The sequence below is a fragment of the Amaranthus tricolor genome, chromosome 2, assembly GCF_026212465.1.
Source record: "Amaranthus tricolor cultivar Red isolate AtriRed21 chromosome 2, ASM2621246v1, whole genome shotgun sequence".
NCBI lineage: Eukaryota > Viridiplantae > Streptophyta > Magnoliopsida > Caryophyllales > Amaranthaceae > Amaranthus > Amaranthus tricolor.
In genome coordinates this window covers 27,229,191-27,244,449 of record NC_080048.1, presented here as the reverse complement: position 1 = coordinate 27,244,449, position 15,259 = coordinate 27,229,191, and positions in this window count along the sequence as shown.

Below are 15,259 nucleotides of genomic sequence, written 5' to 3'. Positions count from 1 at the left end.
AAGTGGCAAATAGGGGTCAATCCACAGACATTGTGATTACTAATTTGAAAGATACTTGTAATTTATTTATTTTTATAGAAAATATAGAAAGTAAAAAAAAATAGGGGAAAATGAGTTGTGATAACACTACTAAGAACTTAAAAATAAAATAAGCTTAATACAAGAAAATAAGATATGTAAAGTAAGCAAGAGTGTAAATCAATAAGAGAAAGTAGTAGCAACATGTATTTTAGTCACTGGCAAGATTATCTTTAATCATTGATTAATTACAACTTTTATATTGTAGGATTTATAGTATCCTCGTAAATCCCCTGTCAACCTTTTTATTTTAGCTTACTATTTGTACCCAGGATAGTAAAGCCCTAGTCTTCACTAATCCGGTTTTAATGAATTGACTGCTTTAATTTTAGGAAGACTTCACCAACCATTAAACTTAATTAAGAAGATACCCTATAACCCAACTAAATTTAATATTATATAAACTCTAATAATAAAACTAGATACAGTTATTATTACTAGTTGTTTCTTTAATAAAACTAACTAAACACAGTTTAATTAATTTTAAAACACTAACTTATACAAGAATAATTAAGTGTACCCAACAAAATTAATCTTATATATTTAGAAATAAAAACTAGTTTACATAAATACTCAATGGCAAAGTTGCATAAATTAAAGACCCATTTCAAATCTCATAAAAATAATTTGCCAAGACTATGGAGAATAAGAAAAATTCATTAAGTAAATAATTTTGTAATACAAAAGAAGAGACTTAAAAATATGTTTTTCAATCTCCTTTCTCTCTACTTAATTTTAATTATATGAGGATATAACCCTATATTTTTGTTGGATGGTAAGACATCTATTTATAGAGGTGGAAATAAGTAAAAGACAATATACAAGTTAATTCTGATTAAACTTCTTCTTCTTTAATCATCCAAGTTGCAAAATAATGTGGCGGAGAATTTAACACGTGAACCATAGAAATAGGGCAAGCTTCCACCACCTAGCAAGAGAATTTTAGTAGAAATTTGCTTCTTGACATTTAATAGCACTTATCTAGTAGAGTTGTCTTGTAATTATGTCATCTGACATCTACAGCTATATTCACATAGTTGTGAGCTGAATCAGGATTTGTACAAAGCATAAAAGTTGTAGATCTTTTTGATTAGATGTCCGTCGCCTCAAAAAAAGCCTAATTTAGAGTCCGTATGAGTGAGATATGCCCATTTTAAAACTGGACTATCATGTACTTCGCGAATTACGTTTTTTCCTCGTTCGGCTCTAATTTTCTCATTTCATCCCACTTTATTTTTAATCATAAATCCTACAAAATGTTAATAAAATTATGTAAGTGTAGATAATAACTCATAAATTAAATATACACTAAATATTATATATTTATATATTATTTAATAAACGTAGTAAAATCGTAAGTAAATAGGAGTAAAAATAATATAACTTTTAGCCCTTAACAGTGGGACATAAGGAGTAATAATTTTTTTAAATAGAAATGAAATAACTTTAATAAGAGATTTTATAAACATTTCATTATTTTGTAAGTGCTTGGTTTGATAGCTGATTGAAGTGAATTCAAACAAAAAACACAGTGGAATCATAATCAAACAAAAGCACAATGTAAAGCATGATCGAGTTTTAGACCATATAAGTGAACTTGAAATCAAACTAAACCAGCTGATCTGAAACAAATGAAGATCACTATGCTGTATCCATAAGTATAAACCTTGCCTATTGCTAAGACATGCAAGCATAAAAGCGTCTAATATAGCTGGCTTAAAAAACAAAATAAGTGATTGTATTAGAATCAACGCCAAAATTATCTATATTGTAATCAAAAAGTTTCTCTAGATGGATGATAGGCCTCGCAGAAATCAAGCATAGTATCAAAAAAAGGCCGAGTATAAACACACTAGTGTCCGTCAAACAAGTTATTACAACTTTTTGATTTAAGTAAATTCATTTTGAAAGATGCTTTTTCATTTGATAAATCATATTATCATTCAAACTTAGTTCAATGGTTTTATAGTGATAATTCCAAGTTCTCATTTTTCATTATAAATTATAAGATCTCAATGGATCCAAATCAATTTCAAACTCATATCATAAGTTTGCATGGGTACTCTGTGAGTCATCCTGTGACTCGTTTGGTAGTCGGTCTACCATCCGCGACATGTCCGGCAAGTGTAACACAATGGTATTGTGAAAAAAACGCCCTCAGCGTTGGTGAGCCGTTTAATCATGCACACAACATTTGTTGTGGCATATGCACCCGCCATTTAGGCTAAAACATTTTTGTATATAATATATATCTTGTAATTTTAATAGCATTTGAAAAGTCAAAAATATTAACTTTTTTCCATATGATAAACATATTTTATTTGCAACATAGCAAAACATACTTTATTTGCGACATAACAAAATCAAATCATAATCTTTCCCACATGGGTAAAACATGCTTTAGCATAATCATATCATCAAATATAACCTTTGTATTATATTGGGGCATCACTAGCATGTATGAAAATGCATCGTAACAAAAAGTGATTAAAGTTCAATACAATTTTTCAAGGAAACCACTAAAATGTTTTGTTTCAATCCTTCTTAAAGTAAATATAACTTAAATGAGTTTTGAAATTCATTCAAAACAACTAGAATATAGTTCATAAGTCTATAAAATCATTATCACAGAAGATTTCATAAAACACTTATTTTTTTTAATACGAGATAGTTTTGCCGGTAATAAAATCGATAATTAGTTTACAAAGCACATACTAATTCTCCAACAAGGCCCAAACTAATAAGTCATTATAATACCTTATTTAAAATGAATTTAAGGTTGTCCCACCAGGTTATAATTGGTTATGCCAATTTATAACGATTTTACGATTTTTTTTTCACAATTTAGGTATTCACCGTTATTTAAAATGATGTCTTAAATTCGTAAAATTTATAAAATATCTAAGTTAAACTTATTTTATAACTTTTTATATAGATATATTTTTACTCAAATTTAATTATCAATATTACACCTTTTAATAATTAAACAAGTTTTATTAATTTTATAAATTAGTAATAATTAATAATTAACTTAATAAAATTATAACAAAGTTATAGAAGTCATATAATACTTTTATTAGCCCATTTAAACTTATAGTTGTCATGTATGATATTTTATTATTTTATATCGGCATTTTATCGATAAATAAAATAAAATCGGTTTAAAATTATTTAAGTCTGAATAAAATAATATAAAAATTCTATGATGTTTGAAAAACTATTTTACGAGAAATAAAATTTTAAATAACCATTAAAATCATGTGGGGTATTTTTAATAATTAATATCGCTATTTTACCGATAAACCGAATAAAATTTATTTAAGTCTATATATGGTCACGAAAATCCATATAAATTTTTGAACATGTATCTACTATTTAAATAAGTTTCTCATAAAATTTTCATGTCCAAAAGTCGTCATTTTCTATTTATTTTATATTTTACCGTTTTCTAGCTTACCGATTATTAATAACCGAGTAAAAATTATTAAGGTCTTTAAATGTCAACGAAACCTTCCCAAACTTTTACCAATTGTAGCAACTGTTCATATTAGCATGTGATAAAAGTTTCAAGTCAATATGTCTTTATTTGGTAATTATTTTATATTTTACTATTTCATAATTTACCGATAAACAATTTAACGATTACTCAAAATATCATGAAAAACTCCAAATTAATTATATTCTGGCCAAATCTTATTGGAGACATTATAATATGGTTTTATTAATTATATTTGATGATCAAGAGTTTATCTAATATCATTCTTCATAAGAAGAGTATTTGACACCTTAAAATCCATTAAAACATCATTTTAACGAATAAATTTTAAGAAAAAAATCCAAGAGATTTTCTTAACATATAGCTACTGAAAATTACTTTTAAAATGCATTTCAAATATTTTCCAAGTCCATATAATCCTTTCCATTACAATTACTTTCACAAAGTATTGTTAAACATGCCTTTAAATATACAACAATTCATAAAATCAACATGCATGATGCCCACAATAATAATACATGTAATAAATCATTCCATACTCAAAATTTTCATTTTTATATTGTTTTTCCAGATTTAAGAACTTCACTTTGGGTATTTTATTTTTAAAAACAAGTTCATACACAAACTTTCCCAACTCGTTCTTAAATCCTTTAAAAATCACCCCATGTGACATGCCTCGACTCCAAGCCTATATAAATATTCCGTAACTCCCACGTAAGCTTCTATGCGTTCTTAGAAGTGGTTTCAACTTTGGGTCCTTGCCCTTCAAGTCTCAACTCCAACTCTTCAACTAACATATTGCATTCATCCAAAAATCAATAATAATTTTGGATTTCTAACATGCACTTAACTTTCCTTAGTTGGAGTTGTTAAATTAATACTCGTGATGATTTTAACATATTTGGAGTATACTTATTATGTTGAGCAACATACTTAATCAAGTCCCATAATTTTACTTGAATCCTTTAAGTAACAAAATTTATATATTTGTGAAAATACATCTTCTTACTTTCTATTCTGGTCGATTTTTATAGATTTATAAGTGATGATTTTCTTAGTTTAGAGATAAAATACTCATTTATAATGATCTTAGTTTATAGAAAGATTCATGTAAAAAAAATGAACAAGTTTTAACAAAAACTAGTGGAATAAAGAAATGAACATAACTTACTCTATACTTGGTGGATTTTCTTCAAGTTTGATGTCTATGGAAAGCTCTTGGGATGAAGATTATTTTTATGGAAGATTTGAGTTTATAAACATAAATTTTCAGAAGTTTTACATGGGTTTTTGAAGAAGATTTGATGAGAAAAGAAGGTATTTTAGTAGTTGAAACTTTGAAGGATTCTAGTGTTTGTTCTTGGATAAATTTTGGAGCAATTTGTTGGGGGTTATGGCTGAATAAAATGGTCTGAAAATGAAGTGTTTTTGCTTATAATATTTGTCTCTTGCATGCTTGTAATGATGCACAAGCTTTGGGTAGAACAAAGGAGTTTTAAATAGAACAATTTGCTTGAGTATATAAGTGTACAAAGAGCTAAAAGGGGGTAGGGGACAGCCATATAGGGCTGCTATTTGGGGATGATTTGAGGTGCCTTTTGTCCTCAATTTGGTCTATTATGGTGTAAGAAAGGTTTATCTAAGATAGTTTAAGGTTTGGGTAAAAGTTGTTTTACATGTAACAAGTTATGTAACTTGTACTTTATGTTTAAAAATCACTTGTATATGTGTATGAAATATTTAATTTACTCCCATCATGGTTAAATAATATGCTCGGGTAATAATTAAAATTTTCTCAAACTGTTATGGGTGGTTGCTTAACTTTAAGTTTTACCTCCAAAGTTTACGTTACTTGTTACAATTCATAACCACGTTACGAATTAACAAGTTTCTAATCATCGTAGAAATTTTTCAAATTACTACCATCACTAATTTAACTATAATTAGTAACGAACAAATATATAAAAACAAAAATAAAAAATTAGGCGCTAAAAACGACTAATGAAATCTCATAATAATGCGACCTTTTCACAACCCGTACTTTTAGCTAGTTTTTATTTTTGTTTTAGTTCTTTTTACATTAGACTTCCCTTATCTATGTGCTTCTGTTTCTTATGTTTTTGTTCCCTTGCTACGCAGTTAAGCATTGGGGACAATGCTTTAGATAAGCATGGGGGGAGTCTACGCCTGTTAGTTTAGTTTTATTGCTTATCATAGTGTAAGTTTTATTGCTTTCTTAGATTAGTTTTTATATTTTGTTTTCTTTTCTTTTTGTATTTTGTATTTTGCTTTACTTTTTATACCATACAAAAAAATTGAAAAATGAAAAATGAGAAAAAAAATAAAATAAAAAATAGAATGCTAGCCAATAAACATGTGAAGGAGGTTAGGCAAAAAGAGAGTGAGCATTCACCAGCTGCTATCATTGTTCCTCCTTTGCCGCAACATCTGCAGGTATATTTCTATTCCTATCTCTATTCTTATCTTTCCTTGTGTTCTAGCTCCACCAGATTGTCACACCCTAACCCACCTAGCCATCATCACTTAGATTCTCGCATATCATCTTTTATTAAGCATTGCATATAATCTGAGCTACAAATTTTTAACCAACACAAAGTCCCCATCCTCTTTTATCCAAAATAGTCCTTGGATTGCGAGATTCAAGGCCTCCATTATTTGAGCCACACTGTTTGGAGTTTGGGTGTTTGTTTGGTTTCATTTTGTTGCGGTTGTGGTGATGTTGTGTTGGGTTGGGTTGGGTACGAGGTCGACAAAGGAGTTTGGAATTTCTATGGGCTTACATGTGAGATCATTTTATGAGGGGAAAGGAGACTAAGTTAGGAAGCTTCTTATTTTGGGGAGTCATAAGTAGAGCCGATTTCATGTTTAAGAGGTAATGTTGCCAATGGTGCTATCCCAGTTCAACATTGGAGCTTATTAGGTAGGCTGCATTCTCATGTTTTATGCTTTATTTTCATATTCAGGGTTACTAAAGACCCTACATTTATAAGGGTTACTGAAAACCCTATTACTACCCACTATGAAATGTAAGCATGGGGAACCTATTGCTCATTTATTCATGTCTTATGTTCCACATTTCTGTATGGATTTAGCTAATATGTGCATTGTAATTTTGATTTCATTATAGCTGAATCTGTACTTGGTTTTTCATTGAAAAAGGGAAAGAAGAAAATACTTGATAAGAGAAAGGCCCCGCTAGGTTGAAAACCCAAAAGGAAAACCTAGGCAAAAGTGCGGCATTGAGTGGGTGAGCAAGTGAGAATTGAAAAAATGAAATGAATGGCTAGGACGAAAACCCAAATATGAGTTCCTAGGAAAAATGAGAAAAAAAAGAGAGATTCAAAGTTCATCTATTTTCATTTTGTTTTGGAGCTGGCGACATAAGAAGCGGGAGACATAAGGAAGGCATTTGGGTAGGCCACCATTGGAGGGATAAGTGTAGAATTTTTCATTTCTCATGTTCCTTAAGAGTCATAAGGAGGTTGAAGTATAGGAATTTTTTTGGTACTTTGTTGTTTATTCCCTTGTTTGTGATGTTTGTGTTTCTGTGAGATGTGTTGTGTTAGCCAAGTGAAGGGGATGAGTGGTAAGGATATCTGGACTCTTGGAAAACACCGGGTATTAGTGAGTTTAGGAAAGGGAGGTATAAGAAGTAGTTTAGGATTTGGAGACCATGTCTTAACCTTGTTTTCTATTTTTTTCACCTTGATTTGCTCGAGGACGAGCAAAGGTTAAGCATGGAGGAGTTTGATAAGTGCAATTATTTGCACTTATTCATATCATTTTATACTCCTCAATGATGGTCGTTGCTAGTAATTTCGTGCTTATTTTGAAGATTTATGCTACATTACTTATTTTGATTATTCGTATTGATTTTGAGTGGTTTTGATCGTTTTAAAGCATAATTTTTATGGTTTTAATGATGACGGAGTTTACTAAGATCGTTGCTTGTTTGAAGATGTTTTACAATGAAGATGGACAAAAGAGTAGAAAAGTGCCTAAAATACAAAAGTTTTGAGGTGAAATTTGATACATGCTCACTCTTTTGGTCATAACTTTTGATAGAAATATTTCATTAATGCAAGGTTTGCGGCATTGGAAATTAGAATTCAAGAGCTTTCCAACGGTATATTATATGTCTAAATCCGACAATCGAGCAAGAAATGGTGGCCATTCAAAGTTCGCCAGTCAGAAACAAAGCGACAAGTCGTCACCTGAAAGCACCGACTCGTCTCCAAAAACGACGACTCGTCACTCATTCTCTGATCTCACACTCCCCAGGCAGAAAAAAAAGCGACGAGTCGTCGCCCCTTTTGTCAGGAGTCGTCGCATATCCGTCAGAAGGCAATTTTGAGCGGTTCAACGGTTAATTTTTAGAACCACTATATAAAGTGGCAGTTACTTTTTCATCAAGAGACAATTTTTTTTAGTGATTTTTCTGAATCTTCTCTGTACTTTTGTTATTCTCGTTTAAGTTTTCGTTGTTGAACTACATTGTTACACTTTAATTTCTGGTAATCTACATATACGTTCCATTAAATTCGGTTTTGTTTTTCATCAAGTTTTCATTGTTAAGGTATTTTTACTCTTCTCCAATCTTTTAATTACGTTTAATGTTGTTCTCTATGTTTGTTAATAGATTCAGAGGTTTTCATGGATATGATTAGTGAGTAGTCTTGTATACTAGGACATTGGATATGAACCCTAATATGTATGTGATTATTAGATGAGAATTGTTTATTGTAACGTTGAATTGGTTTGATTAAATTGTTAAAGTTGGTCATTCAAGTTAAAGTCTTTTAATTTCTCTAAAAACCAAAATCACGAAAGTTGAGGGATAAGAGTATTATTAGTCTTGAATGAAAATGCGAGTTAATGTTTCTTCTTAATCGAAATCACGAAATTTGAGGTTTAGTGATACATTATCTTGTGATGTTAATAGATCGAAAATACGAAAGTTGAGATTGAGAGAATTTGTTTAATTCGATTTAATTTGATTATCATCCCGAAATGGAGTAATTAAGTTTCATTGGTAAGTCAATTCAACAAAACCAATTGCAATTCTTATTGAAATAATCATATGCTATTAGTGGGGAATTCCATTGTCCTAGACTATTATTACATCGATATTGTTATTTATTTAAGCTTTCTTTGCACATTAAGATTAGAAACAACTAAGATACATTGCTTCTTGAGTAGTTGATTGAACGACACTAAATATTAATTCTGCCTCCCTGTGAATCGACCCGTAATCGTGCTACAACACCCGTACACTTGCGGCATTAAAATAAAACGACAACAAGAAGTTTCACAATCAAGAGACATAACAGTATTTTTGTAGAGAGGAAATAAATGTTGTAAGTAGGCTAAAGAAGAATGACCCAAACAATGCCACATCCAGAGGTGACTAAGCAAAGCTTGACTTTGTTGAGTTGTCTCATCCACATAGTATAAACTTCCTCATTCAATACCATGTGCAATGACTGTCCCGGTCTAAGCATCCTGCACAAATAATTGGTAGAAGACATAAGAACAATACAATCAAGCTCTTTGGCGAACTGACTGACTGAAAACAATTTATTAGATAGACTAGAAATCAATAAACAATTTTTTAAATGAATTGAGGAAGACACATCAACTGAACCAACACTATGAACCCGGACACACTCTCCATGTGCAGTTATGAGAACAGGGTGTGGGTTTGTGTGTTAAAATATCATGAGGAATAAAGGTCATAGAATCTGTGGCACCACAATAAAAAATCGATGGGGAAAAATTAGGTTGACACAAAAGACTAAGAGTTTTGGTGGATGAAGGAAAAAAATTAATTATTTCTTGTGTGATTTTAGTGTGCCGGTTATTTTGGTATTGGTTTTGGGTTTTAAAAACACATGGGATTTAGAATTTGAAGAGGGTTGCACATGCACCTCTTTATAAATAGGTATTTTAGGCAAGTTTACTTTTTGTCCTCTCCCGTCCCCTGTGACCGGCCCTTCTCTCCTCCCTCTCAATTTCTGTTGGGTTATCATCCTCTTCCTTTACTATTTCTGGTTTAATACCATGTCTACCCCCATACGAACCTCCATAGTTGTCCTAGTCGCTGGTGGGACCTGCAGTAGCCAGGAGAGCTTTGCCGCTGATCGGGCTTGCCGGTGCCTTGGAGCAGCTTTCTTCTTCTGTAGGTCCTCCTCCCAATCAGGGTAGCCTATGAGCTTGAAACAGGTGTCCTTGGTGTGTCTCGAGCCATCACAATGGCTACATTTCAGGTTAGTCCAATCTTCTCGTCGGAATAACGGTCTTTCTGACCGGTGATGGGCCGCAAGGCCACTACCTATTTCTGAGGTTAGCCCATGATCCCACGCCTTGCTACTTCCCGGCGAATGGCGGCATACGCCATGTTTAATGTCGGTAAAGGGATTTGATTTAACAAATGCCAACGCTCTTTGTCAAAAGAATCATTTATACCCGCAAGAAATTAATATAGCCATTGTGTTTGAATGTAAGTATTAAAAATAGTTATATCTTCAGCATATTTCATGTTGTGCGACAGCGGAAGCAAAGATCGAAAACAATAATGAAACAATAAAGATTCAAACAAACAATAAAGAAAATCACACCGAGAAATTAACGTGGTTCACTATCAACGTGATACCTACATCCACCGGCACCGAGAATAAACTTTTCACTATAAACAAGGAGATTACAAGATGAACACGAGAAACCACAACAATGGCTCTCCAAGCTTTTTCTCTCTTAATTTTCCTCACTTTGTGTTTTGCATTGCATTCGATTCTAATTCTAATTACATGGGACCTTTATGTAGTATACCTCAAAATAAAAGGAAATTCGAGTTAAGAAAATACAAAAAATCGTCAAAGACTAAGAGTAATCGGCCAAAAACGTGCCAATTAACCGTCATTACGCGAGCCGCAAAACGGAGACAAAACCAACTCCGCGCCCCGCGGATTGGGACAGCATACACTCTGCACCCCGCGGAGGTCCCACTGTTCGAGTCACACTATATTTCAACAATCTCCACCTTGACGAGAACACGTAGTCTACCACTACCTCATCAAAACATAGTGAAGCGAAACCATTCTCAAGCCAAAACCCGATGCAAAGCTCAAGCATAAGCCATACATCCCGACAAGTCTCCAACCAAGACCCATCTCGATAAGTCTTCAACTAAGACCCATCACATACTTATTTCCAAGTATAACAACTCATAGCGCTCAACTAGCATCACAAGTTCACTCATAATGCTCCATCTGCATCACTAGTACACGAGGCAAGCTCCACGTTGAGGTTGTGCACACCTCCACCTGTGTGCTCCCTCACACCGCCCCTAAGGGCCTATGCTAATGAATCCAGCATAGTAAAGAATCTACTAGGACTGTCAGACCATCCTACCTTCTTTACCTCTATCTTCATGTACGTGCATTCAGAATGAAATCTGACCACACTGTGCTTCTCCCGAACATCAAGTACCTGATCACTAAACACACAATCGTAGTACACAAAAGCCAACCAAGGTTGATCCCAAAGAACCATCACCGAGATCAAGACATAATCAAACTCAGCGAACACAACCCAAGCTTCAACCGATGTAACAAAGCACTTAATATCATTCCCGTACATAAGACACACAACAGCTGATCCAAGCAAATCGTAGAGAGAACAAATCTCTACTTGCCAGTGCCCCCACCCAGGTTGAGTCACAAACCTACAAATGACACTTCTGGCATGCGAAAAAAAAGTACACATCACAACATACTTCAAACACCGAACCATTACTCTAGACATGTAGATCGAATTAGTCTCAAAATGAGGTGATGTAATTGAGCTAAGTAACACTATCAGTCCATACAACAGTTCCCACACTCTGCTCATACGTAAAGTCATAGCAAGCCACTGCGCCCGCTCACTATACTCTACAATGTGCTCATAAGTTGGAGGTCCAAGTGACTCCACAAAAATGGCTACCAACCTTGCCAATCCCACAAGGTTCAATGCATAACCTTCCACACTTATAGCAACCAAAACAACACTCCCTACAGCCAACCTATTAGACTTCTCGAGAACACATATAGGCTTTTCTTGAAACCCTTTAGATCAGCGAAATGTTCCCTGTACTGACTCCTTTAAACTATCCACAGAGTTAAAGATAGCACCAGAAATCACAGTCAGAGAGATATCTGCGGTAGCATCAACACCATCAATCTAGGGTCGAACAGAAATGGATGAGGAGTTAACCTCATACTCCACCTCAAACTCGGTACCACTATCACCATAACCAGCTGCTGCAAAATACACAACAACACCCCAAAGCCCTAACAAGACTCCAAATATGAGATAGCACGATACCCTACTGAGCCACACCACACACATTCTAGGCACCTCTAATCCCGTGTGTAAACCCTGATCGAACAAACTAATCCAGTATCTACTCAACAACCAAGTATCAGAGAGCATGCATAAGACTCTTCCTAACAAGGTCCAATTTGCTATTCCTATAACACCGTTCTGCAATGGTGTTATCCCATAGGTATGATGCCACAAAATACCTAAAACACAGAACATAACAAATTCACAAAACGAACTATCCAAATGTAGCCAACTAACCATCTTACCATACAAGTGATCATGAGCTTCAATGCTAAGCTCACACTCGTGTTTAAACCCAAACACACAATGCTTGTCTTCCTTAAGGTAGTCATCCTTGACACTTGTAAGACGATTCTCAATGGACAATTCCAGCCCTCTACTTTCACCCATATGACCATGTCTATCATAAATTGTCATCTCCTGGTGACAAGTAGAAACACTAACAGCAGAACTAAGCAGCGTAACACCCTGAAAGACATACAGGGATTTCACCTTGACACCCTTAAGTATCAAATCTGAACCCTTAAAGAAACTCACTTCCCCATTGCTAAACTCACCCTTGAGCCCCAAATCATCTAAGGTCCCAAGCGATATCAAGTTCTTCTCCAATGCAGGAACATGCCTCACCTTAGTCAAAGTAACCCTTCTCCCATCACTAGTCCGAAGTCTCATGGAACCAATACCTACTACTTCACATGGAGTACCGTTAGCAATCGTAACTAAAGCCCCAAAACAGGACTCATAAGTATCAAACGAATCCCGACGAGGACTCATATGAAACGAACTACCAGAATCAAGAATCCAGCTATCAACCGAATCACTAGACTCAACACAACTAATCAATGCTAAATCTTCCTCCGAATCATAGCTCTTGTTCTGTTTACTTTCGACTACTGTGCCATGAGATTTATTCTTTAATTCTAGACATTTAGACCTAAAATGTCCTGGTTCCTGACAGTAATAACATATTATGGTCTTAGTGTTGCTAGACCCAACTCTACTATTACAAGTATCCGACGTAGCACCGTTACTATTGTTTGACCTCTTTTTCTTTCTAAAATTTCTTCCCGATCTAACAACTAACCCACTGCCATAATTCTCATTATCACATGTCGCCTTTTGACGTAACTCCCTAGTATAAAGTGCTGCCTTGACTTCTTCTAGGGTCAACGAGTCTTTGCCAACCACAAAAGACTCCACAAAGTTCTCATAACTATTCGGTAGAGAAACAAGCAATATTAACGCTGCATCCTCATCATCTATCTTAACTTCTAAATTACGCAAATCTATAGAATTAAGATTTTATAGATGATCCCTTAATGGCGTACCTGACTGCATCTTGAGGCTAAACAACCGCTGTTTCAGTAGCAATTTGTTGGTTAAAGATTTTGTCATGTACAGTGACTCCAATTTTAACCATAATTCTGCGGTCGTCTCCTGATCAACAACCTCCGTGATGATATGATCATCAAGACTTAGTAAGATGGTAGAATGAGCCTTCTCTTCCATCACTACTAACTCTTCATCAGTCCATTCGTCTCCAGATCCCGACGTAGATGCCGCACTCTTTGGGATCAACGCACGCCAAATCTGCAACTGCTTTAATAACGCCTTCATCTTAATCTGCCATAGCCCAAAGCTATTCTTTCCATTAAATTTCTCAATCCTTATTGTAGAATCTTCTACCATTGTTTCCTTCAAAAACTCTTCCTAGGATTAAACCTGAGCTCTTGATGCCAATTGTTGTGCGACAGCGGAAGCAAAGATCGAAAACAATAATGAAACAATAAAGATTCAAACAAACAATAAAGATTCAAACAAACAATAAAGAAAATCACACCGAGAAATTAACGTGGTTCACTATCAATGTGATAGCTACATCCACCGGCACCGAGAATAAACTTTTAACTATAAACCGGGAGATTACAAGATGAACACGAGAAACCACAACAATGGCTCTCCAAGCTTTTTCTCTCTTAGTTTTCCTCACTTTGTGTTTTCCATTGCATCCTATTCTAATTCTAATTACATGGGGCTTTTATATAGTATACCTCATAATAAAAGGAAATTAGAGTTAAGAAAATACAAAAAACCGTCAAAGACTAAGAGTAACCGGCCAAAAACGTGCCAAGAAACCGTCATTACGCGAACCGTGTAAAACTACGCGAGCCGCGAAACGGGGACAGAACCAACTCTGCGCCCCGCGCACTGAGACAGCATACACTCCGCGCCCCGTGGAGGTCCCATTGTTCGAGTCACACTATATTTCAACATTTCACCGGGTTTAGCATCCGTTTGTCAATCTCTTTCCAAATGGTGTTTTGTCCACCAAAATAGACTGTAACTGAATGTTGATTATGTTTTAGAGAAAAAGCGTTTAAACTCAGATCAAAGATCTGAAGTTTGCCCATCCACTGCCGAGAAGAGTTTCAATACCCTTCCATAAATCCCAGGTTGTATTGTAGTCAAGAAATTGGTTGACTAGATCTGACTCAATGTTTGTGATAATCCATGAGAGGACTACCGAATCTTTTTGTTTCCACTGTTGATAGGTTGGTTCTGTATGACTGGACGGGGCGGTGTTGATATGGTTGAGCCGACCCCAGCTCTTAATTGCTATGTGGATGAACTTACACCATTTGGTCTAGTTTTGGTAGGTGAGCTTTTCGGCTACCCTTATTTCTGGTGTTAATGATTCATTTGTTTGGTGGTTTTATTCATCTCCTGAAATAATTGGAACATATGTTCCATCTGGGCCATTAATACTGAAATTTTTTTCCAAAACCGTTACGATGCTAAAAACGATACAAACACCAATGAACAAAACAACGTTTGATAATGTAAACTAATCAAAAGAGACACAAGGATTTAAGGAGGTTCACCCAATGATGGCTACGTCCTCCGTGGTGTGTAGTTTCTGTTTATATTATATCAAAAGAGTATAAACAACACTTCTAAATGAAGAATTACAATTGAGTAAGAGATAAAAACAAAAGGCTATATGTTTGGCTTAGGGGTTGTGTTTGATGTGTGAGTATGAAAGCTCTATATATAGTACTAGGTACATTAATGTTAATAGCTCACTTGAATATAGTATTAATATAGAGTAATGAATAATATGAAATAACTCCAAGAACTTGAAAGGTCGAAAATCAGCATCCCATGCACATCAGAGGATCCGCTCGACCAATACAGGGAGCTCGCTCGGTCGAGCGGCTCGGTCGAGCGAGCATCAGCTGCATTCTAGAGCATTCTGTCTGACCGCTCGACCGACCAATA